Source organism: Cupressus sempervirens, chromosome 11 (assembly GCF_028749045.1).
Source record: "Cupressus sempervirens isolate cs-2001-9-10 chromosome 11, ASM2874904v1, whole genome shotgun sequence".
Classification (NCBI taxonomy): domain Eukaryota; kingdom Viridiplantae; phylum Streptophyta; class Pinopsida; order Cupressales; family Cupressaceae; genus Cupressus; species Cupressus sempervirens.
Window position 1 is genome coordinate 62,561,658 of NC_143128.1, and position 10,457 is coordinate 62,572,114.

The window sequence follows — 10,457 nt, forward strand, 5'->3', positions numbered from 1 at the left end:
TTTGGACTATGCAATTATTACTGGAGGTTCGTTAAAAGATTCTCTCAGCTCAGCACACCCTTAATGGATCTGACAAGGAAGGGATCTTTCCAGTGGAATGAAAAGGCACAACTCATTTTTGATAAGCTGAAAGAGGCAATGAGCACTTGTCTCATACTTGCAATACATAATTCCACCTGACCGTTCATTTTGGAGTGTGACGTGTCTGGAGAAGGCATTGGCATGGTATTGATGCAAGATAGATACCCCATAGCTTATGAGAGTAGGAAGCTTACACAGACATAATGCCTATATTCTATCTATGACAAAGAGATGTTGGCCATTGTACATGCACTAACCAAGTGGGACTCTATAATTACATCTAGTTGTATGATGAAGATATTACAGATGATATGCAAGAAAGGATGGATGATCTTGTAGGGTTAGCAGAAACCAGAAAAGAAGCATTTCTTAGGAATCAAAAGTTGCAACTACAAGTTAAAACACTATATGACGAAAGGGCAATAAGCAAAAAAATTCAAGATGGAGATTTAGTCTTAATGTGGAATGCCAGAAATGAGGATAAAGGAAAACATGGTAAGTTTGATCCTATCTAGCTAGGTCCCTACTTAATTCAAAGTGCATGGGGAGAAGATTCTTATATCATCAAGGATTTATCAAACAATATTCTGGAACTGCCAATTCATGGACAGTTCCTGAAGAGTTATTTTTGTTGAAATACTTGTCTCTTCCATGAACAATAGTTTAGGGATTTTTTGTATATTTGTAAATCTTTTTGTCTTTGTATGGTTTCCTATTAATAGTTTTCCTGTGTGTGTTGCTCTTTCAGAGTTGTCAGTCTGTAAAGATTCTTTGTTTTTAAGGTTTGCTTCTCCCAAAAATTCTAAGCCCTCATTTGAATCCAAAGAATTCAATGTCCCCAGAAAGAGCCACTATTGGTCTAATTTTTTGCATGATAAATTTTCCTTTGTCCAGGTATAAAAATCAGATTGGATCCATTGATGGTGAATAGGGTTTCTCATTTAATCTTCCAGATTTTGTTTGCCTTTAAAAATCCTATTAAACCCTTTGTCTCTTCCCTTTTAAAGGTCTTGGACGTGAAAACCTTTTTAAACTTTGGCGAATATTGTATTTTCACTTTATTTTCTCCACGCCCTCAAGTAGCCTTTTCTCTCATGTTCCTCACCGTCTAATTTTGAAAAGATCTATAGTTCTCGTTATCTCACTATGGAAAGATGTGCACTTTATATGTATAGTGAGGTAGCAAATATCAAAAAATTTAGAAAATAGGACCGTAAAATGAAGGTGCGGAGGTTGAGGATTTGTGTTGAGGTCGACTTTACAATCGCATGCACCTTGTGAGTATTGTTAGAATAAGAAAAGGGACCCAGTAAAGAAGCTAGAAGACAGCACCAGAATAAAGTTTTTTCGACGGCTCGCTACCTCACTATGGAAAAAAACTAAGCATCTCGATGTTAGTGAAGTAGCGAGTAGTCAATAAGTATAAGGCACGGTGACTTTTAAACTTCACAGTGACCATAAATTTATCCAAGTGGCATGGTGAGTAATAATTGTTATTGTCAAAAGCTTTTAATAAGGGTGATAGCAACTTGACTTGCTTTTATTTCTTCCAGCGCTGAATTTTGTTAAAGACACCGGCTCACTACCTCGCTATCGAAAATTTTTGGCATCTCACTGTTAGCGAAGTAGCTAGTCATCATGAAATGGCACATGGTGGGACCTCAAGCAACATGGAAGGGTGATTAGGATTAAAATATGGTTTCATTATGCTAGCAGTGCAAGATTTCTCACATCATCAATATCCTAGACCCACGCCCATTTATAAAACGCATGAGGTATTCTGATCGTCAGACCAAGATGGGATCTACGACTGTCACTATCTCGCTATGGAAAGATACGTGATTTTTACTCTATGCAACATGGCAAATATGGGACCCACCACATACAAAGAAGTACATGTAGTTTCCACACCATCTGATCAAGTTCAAATCTATGGCCATGGCTACCTCCCCATGAAGAATTGCATGATGTTTATGTATAGTGAACTAGCGAATGGGGGCCCCACCTATTTTCTCTTAAGTGTTGTATTAAAATGTCTTCCACACGATCAATACAAGATCAATGGTTGTCGTTACTGCGCTATAGCGAGATGCTCGAGAGTTATGTATAGCAAGGTAGCGACTTGATGACATGTCTCCCCAATCTTCAGTGGGTCCAAACTGAAATGCCAGCAGTGAAGGATAGATACAGGTGGACATGCTTCATTTTTTTGACTTCCAGCATGTTAAGAGGAAAGATGAGTTAGCTTCATTTTTATCCCTGAATCATAGGATTTTTTATAAATCAATGGTGCAAATTCAAAAGGAAAGATGATACCACACAGTTTTTTGCCACTCTATGCATTTATGAATCTTGAAGGCTTTGCATGTGAAGAAAAGTAGAGTATAATCCAGAAGATTTTCTTAGGTTCATCCTACACGAACAAAGATTGCAAAGTTTTCTGAGCAGAAGCCATTACTGAGAAAGTTGCGAGTTGAACAACAACGTATAAGCAAATTCCCAGTGTTCGCGAAGATATTGTAGAGTTATAGAGAGAAATAAGCAAAGAGTCAGGTAAGTATTTACACTATAGTCTTTGTAGTATCTTAATTCTACAAATTACAATTCAGAATGCCTCCAAAGAAGGGATTCTCTGGTCAGGTGAATTACTTGGACAAGAATGTCCACTATGATTTACTTGAGTTGCTTCCCAATTTCACCACTAAAACTGTGCAAGTCAAAAGCCTTACAACATTAAACCCTAGGTTGAGGATAGCAGATGGATTATACGACAAGGGTAATTGGGTCAGGGATGCCAGTACCACTCAAACTAGTCTAGAATTGTTTAGAAAATGGTTTTCAGAGAGAAACCTTTTTGCCCCACATGCCAATATCTGGAACTTTGATCTAGGGAAACTGGTGGTTCCTAGTGTGTTCATGGACTATGATCTTCTTGAAGTTGTGGCCAAAAACTATGACCAAGCTATTAGGGTTGTAAGAAGACCTGATGGCCAGGTCTTAATTACAGTCAGCCCATATGAGATTAGGGAAGTTTTTGGCTTAGGGCCTATCAGTGATTACCATGTGCCCATTGATTTGGAAGGACTAGAAAAGGAGTACATGTCCAAAAAGGGCATCATTAGACAAGGTGCATTGAAGGCACATATAGGTAAAATTTGAACTTTTCCAATGATAACAACAGCCTCTAGGGAACCCTCCAAAAGGGCATATTTCATTTCCAGGGCTATAGAGATCTATAGGACCTTGTGCAGAGTTTTTGGGAGAGACAAAGAAGAATTTATGCCTGTGGATTTTATGTATATGGTTGTTTAGATCTCATCTTTTGGTGTGGACATCATTTTTTATTTTGCTTCTTATTTGGTTGAGGAAATTCACAATGGGTTAATTGGGATTGCCAAGAGCAAGATAGAAAAAACCTTTGGTCATTACTCATTGTTGATGCATATATTTTTATTTAAGGGAGTTTTGTATTTTGGTGAAGAAATGAAATTAAATAGAGATGAGAATGGGGAAGCATTTCTAGTCTAGTTGTGGAGTGCGAATATGACATGGGATGCAAAGAATGCTAGTTTTGTCAGGTTTGACAGGTATTTCACTTCCAAGTTGAGATGCCTCTTATTAAGTGACTATCCCAGAATCCCTAAAGCACTGATGGGTCTCATAAGGCCTATGGATACCCCCCATAATTTAAAAGTTTCACATAATTGGGGAGATATTATTCCTTACTCTATTTCTACTATTTTTAGAATTTATGGTTTTAGGGGGAGCCCTCATGTATTACCCTACCACGTGCCTTTGAAGGTAGGAGTAGCTGAGCTTTTGTGGCAATTGGGAGGACTAGAGGAAAAAAATTTGTTGAAAAGATCAACAGGATCAATTTTCCCCACTTGCACAATAGCCCATCATTTTGTAATCACAAAAGGGGGTTGGAACTCTTTGCACAAAATTTGGGATCCCTACAAGATGGCTATTTCTCACCCGTGTTTTTGTGATTCAGAGGGATTTTTCAACATGGCCTTGAGGTGCAAAATTAAGCTTGGACAAATTGAACATGAATTTTACTTTCCAGAAGATATAATAAGGAATGAGTACTCCTTGCAAGAGTAGGAGACAAGGAAAGAAAAGTGGAGAGTCTTCTCTAAAATTTTGGATTTCATTCATTATTTTGATCCAGATTATAGTCCTTTGAATGATGCAGTCAGAAATGTAGATCAGATAAGAAAACTTATGAATACTTTTCCTGAAATAATAGAGGCAATGAATGAAAAGAAATAATTCTTTATTAGATTTTACCTAGATAAGGCTAAGGAAGAAATGAGAAGATTGGGTTTTACTCCCAATATAGAGGCAAGTTAATCGACTATTCAGAAAAGGCCAGGGTACACTCTTATTCAGAATAAAGGGGCCTCTGTAGACAGAGGAAAACAAATAATGGCCTCCACTAGTGTTGTTGTGGAGGAGAGGCCTTTTGAACCCTCTCTAAAGAGGAGAAAGATAATAAGGTAAGGGGATCCTCATGTTGAGGAATACTCACTCTCATAGACCACCTTGAGAATTGAAGAGGAGTAGATTGAGCAGTTGGGATCACAAGGGGAAGTCTTGGTTACACAAGCAGAAATAAATGAAGGAGAACCTCAGGAGCCTCCGATGCCAAGTTTTGAATTAACAATTGTAGATTACAAAGGAAGGGAATTGGACCTTGTTTTGGAACAAGTTAGTTGACAATTTTTGTCTGATGACAGTTTTGTCAAATCTAGGGCCTTTCATCAATTTGCATGGAGGGCAAATATGCGCAATTTTGAGAAAAGGTGCAAAAAATTGACAGCAGAGCATCTCGAAATGGATGAAGCCTCTATAAAGAATCAAATAAAGGAAAACATGAAGCAAAACTTCCAGAGAATAACCCCTGAAGAGGGGAGGCAAATGGTAAAGGCTTCTAATATATTATTGTTGCCTAAATGGGATATTGCAGATGCTTTGATTTTTAATTCTATTTCTAATAAATTGGAGTTACAAGACCCATATAAAAAGGAATTTGCGGGGACTTCATTTGGTGAAGATCAAGTTGCTCTGGTCATATGGTCATTAAGGAGAGGGTCTAGGGTTGTTTCATCACAGCCAGATGAATCTAGGCTAACAGGAAACATCATTGTGAGCAGGGTGGCTGAGACTTCTCATGTACAGGAAGCACAATGGAGTGTGGATTCATCCCAATTTATTTTGGCCATTGCTAAGAAGGAAGAATAGGCCATGTTTGAATTACTGAGCAAATATGGAACAATTTTAGAGGCCCACAATAAAGAGGTTAAAACGAGGATTGAGCTTGAAAGCAAGCTAATAGGGAGGTCAATAGCACCAAGAATAACATACCCTCGCCCCCCAGTTGAACCGTTCAAATCCAACCCCCTCATAGAAATAACAAATACACCCCAAAGGCCATAGTACTACACTGCTGAAGATTTTGAAGAAGAAAAGAGTAAATTGTGGGCCCTACACATGGAGTTGGAGGCAAAATATGAAGATAATTTAAGAAAAGCTCTCACATATTTGGGGGACAAAATTGAATGGCCATTGGTTTATGATTAGTTGGCTAGGGTGATCAGTATTTGGGAGGAATTAAAAGCTAGTGATGAGGCTCTCAAGCCTATTGTGAATAAATGGGTGAGAAGGGAGGAATAAATGACATTCTATCATAAAAACTTCTTATGATCAAATTGAGAAAACCTTTGATATTGTTTCTGATCTTCTTGATTTTGATAATAGGAGGATTAATTTACAAGGAATAACAGTAGGCTACTTGAACAAGTACAAGAGCCAAAAGTTTAGTTTGTTTCCTTGTGCCCTAGATAAGAGAAATAATTTGAAAAAAAAAGATGATTGGGCAAAAGAACTTGATGATATATTTTGTTTAAGGATGAATAGAATTATAAATGAAACAGGGCATGCATGGTGGGCTACCACAACTGAAGAAATGGTGAAAGCCCAAATATTCTTTGATTCTTTAAAACATTAATTTGTTGATATTAACAGGGAGGCAAAATACATTATCAAAAGGCAACAAGACATTTTGCAGTTTGATTGGCCGGATGACACAATGTTTGACAAATGGATGGCCGACATAGCTCCTGATGAATTGTTTGAGGAAGTTGAAACTTACAATGATGAGGTGCAGGATGATGAGGTTCAAATCATTGACACCATTACACAAGGCCAATAGGAAGAATAAGACAAGAATGACCAGTTATCTCCAGTAACAGATACAGAAGCCCAAGATGTGGAGGTGACACAGAAACAATCAAGGATAAAAGTAATATTGTCCGTCCAAGGTGAAAATAGTGAAAATCCAAAGGTAAAAGTTGATATAGAATCACCACAAGACTCATCATTGCCTAGCCTGATGGCAACATACTCAGAGGAGTCAGAATAATGGTGGCAAATAAAAAAGGCCAGTAACTCATTTTGATGTAATAGAAATTGGCCTACCTAAAGTACACATTGTTGTGTTAACTTTTTGTTACATAGATTTTTGTTTTCTTGGACACGTGTCAAGTTTTCCATGCCTGAAGCTTGTTGCATCTCACATATTTAAGTGAGATCCCAGGGCTGGGACAAGGGTCCGATTTCTTATGCTATTAGTCATACTTAGTTTGTTTTCAGTCCAAGTAATTTTAACAAGCTTTATGATGTATTTTCTCTGTTAGTTTATGGGAATACATTAATACAGAATAAACTTTGTGTTTCTTCCTATGGTCATTCTGAGTTTACTACAAAATGTATTCAATTTTCAAAGAAAATGAATACAAATTATGAGTTGTCCCCATATCAGTTCTTTCTGAATTTTGTCTCCTTTTGGTTACTTAGTTATCTTGATGTTGTATGAGAAAAAAAGAAACTTGTGCAATTGAATGCAATCCTTCAGGTTGTATATCTTTTCATCACTGCTATTAGTTCAATGAATTGAGTAAATGCTATGATGAATTTGATAAGGTTGTTGTAGTAATAGGAAGGATGTTTTAAATGATGGATTCCAGTAAGAACTGCTAATAATATTTGTTGTAATGCAACAAATTAGATCTATAGATTTATAGTAGACTCTGAACCCTATTGGATTTGGCACTGTCAAATTGATTTAGCTAGAAGAGAAATAGATCATAAATGGATATCAAATGCAAAATTTACAATCAATTTTACTTTTATTTCCTGAAGATCTTCAAAGTTGGTCAACACTTGTTTGCATGAAATATTCTAGCCTTAGTTAGCAACTATTGCAAAGAATACTTGCAAATCTACAAAAGACTATGACCAAATTTGTTAAATGGGATGTATTTTGTTTAAATTTCACCATTAGCTGTGTGTTTATGGATTGAGGATGAAAATCAGAATGAAACTAAGATAGTGTCCATACAGCAACAGTTAGATTGAGTCATCCCTTAGGTATACCCACCTTGGTCTTGCAGAGCCTAAAGAGAAGTAAACCATTCTTGGTTTTGTTAATGTTGGATTCAAATGGTGTGCATGTGTAACTTAAAATAGGAAATGGCTAGTCCTTAGGTTGCATAAGTATTATCATTTTGGTATTGAGGCCATCTATTGCTCAGTAGTTTTAAAACTCCAACATATAGTTCAACCTCCATATGAAGCAATACCCTAGACTCCTTGTCTTCCTTGGGTTCTTACACATGTCAACTAGCCAACTATTGCTTCATGCTTTGTATTCCCTTATAAAGAGAATTTAGATCTTTTTTTGCTTAATCACAATTGTCCATTCTAGCGTTAGGTCAGATTCATTGAATCTTAGAACTTTTCCATTTTACTCCCTCTTTAAACTTCCTTCACAATCCTCCTTGAATTCACCTCAAAATAGTTTACCTTAAATTTTGTGCCACCAACTCATCAAGCTTATCTTCCACATGGTTCACACAATCCAAGAAATCAACCTTGTCAGCTCAAATTTGTCGAATTCACAATCTAACTCATAATTTTTTCACTTGACATTAACTAACTTATGATGCTCGACACACACTAGCAGTTCATTTGGTATATACTAAAGTTTACTGATGCTCAACACCAACTAAACTTTACTCAGTTTACACTATGTTCACTCAGCATACACTGAATCTTCACTTTACTTTGCTCCAATTGACTTTCTGCTTGGGTTGTGCTAACCTTTCTCGGCATCTACTATGTACTCAGTCAAGCTTGGAAAACACAATTCTTCTTACTTGTTCTTCTATTCTTAATCAGTGTATCCATCCTTTGCAACCTTAAGGATATAAACAATACACTATATCATCATTGTCTTAAATGATCTTTGTACTCCTTTTACATACCATAACTTAACCTTTCCTCTAGGTGCTCTTGTTATCATATTTGATCAAATCCTCTTCATCAATCAAACAAATGATAGTACTTGAATCAACTAAGTAGTTGTCTCACCATCAGGTAAGAGGTTTCACATTAGTGATAAAATAATGATTGAAACACATTCTCATACATGTATCAATCTTTTCTCAATAATCTCCCTCTTTGTCATTGATAACAAACCAATACCAACAACAATACCAAAAAGAAAATAATACCTTGTATTGAAATCTCTCCCTCTATTAGTAGTTTCCATCTTTTGTATAGGCTACAAAATTTTGTTCTAATCAACAAACAATTCACTCTTTCTTATGAATCCCTTGCGAGGCTTCTCCTTTTGACTTTCTCTAATCACTTCCTCTTTCTGATATTTAGGCATCTATCTCTTTGTTTGTACTTATTTCTCCCCAAGAGTATATCTCCCTGTGAGTTGATATGTCATAGTTCTTTCTTGAAGTATTTCTCCCTCTTTCTCACTTTGGTTGGTATTCTTCTAGATATCTCCCTTTGTTATTTCTCCCTCTTTGACAACAATGCCAAAGAGTTGTCATCTCAAGATGCAGATGTTAAGAATTTCAGGTTCTCCCTCTATCACCTAACTTGTGACTTTATATTCTAGCTCTTTGATTACTTTAGGCAATTCGTAAAGTAAGATCCACTGCATCAATGTGTAGCATATGCCATTCATCTCAGTTGATGAAGGGCACTTCTCATGCTTCTTAAACAACTTTGGATAGGGATATCACCCCTAGTTTACCTCTTAGATATTCATGAGCATCCTTAGGTAAAGCTTTTGTAAATATATCAGCTATCTTTTCTTTGGTATTCACATATTCCATCTTTACTTCTTTGTCTTGAACCAACTCTCTCAAGTAATGATACTTGATAGCTATATGTTTTATCTTTGTGTGCATCACAAGGTTCTTAGATATGTTAATTACATTGATCTTATCATAGTAAAGTATAGCAGGTTTACTAATTTCTTCCTTCATCCCTTTAAGTAGTTGTTTTATCCATACAATATTGGTACAATTTACTATAGCAGCAACATATTCAACTTCAACAATAGACTAAGATATGTAGTTTTGTTTCTTACTAGTCCAAGTAACTAGTCTCTTCTCCAAGAAAAATGCTCCACCACTTGTGTTTTTTCTGTCATCAACATTTCCAGCCCAATCAACATTTTTATAGGCTCTCAATTCAAAAAAAACAAATTTCTTGTAGTATAGACCAAAGGCCTTTGTTCCTTTCAGATATCTCATTATTTTCTTAATAGCCATCAAATGATTCTCCTTAGGATTTGCAAAGAATCTTACAAGAATCCTAATAGCTAATGCAATGTTAGGTATGCTATGAACTAATATCACAATTTTCTAATCATAGACCTATACAAACTTTAGTTCACCTTAGTAGAATCATCATTCTTTGATAGTTTATGTCCTATCACCATAGGTGTGCTAATGAGCTTTGAATCTTCTAATCCAAAAGTTTTCAATATTTACTTTACATACTTAGATTGAGTGATGTAAATACCATTTTGCATTTGATACACTTGCAAGCCAACAAATAATTTAATTTCTCCAAACATGGACATCTCAAATTCTCACTTCATTTGATCAGCAAATGTCTTGCAAAGTACATTTTTTCCTCCAAATATGATATTGTCAACAAAAATCTTAGCTAGTAAAATACCTTACCACCTTCAATCTTCAAGTATAAATTATTGTTTTCATTAGTTCTCTCAAAACCAATCTTCACAAGATAATTATGAAGTTTGTCATACCATGCTCTAGGTGCTTGCTTTAAACCATATAAAGCTTTGTGTAGTCTACATACCATGTTCTTGTTGTTAGAATCAAAAAATCCTTTAGGTTATTCAATGTAAACCTCTTCCTCTAATATACCATTTAGAAATGTAGATTTCACATCCATTTGGTAAACTTTGAAACCTTTTTATGCAAAGTAAGCAAACGGGGTTCTTACTCCTTCCAATCTAGCAACAGGGGCAAATGTTT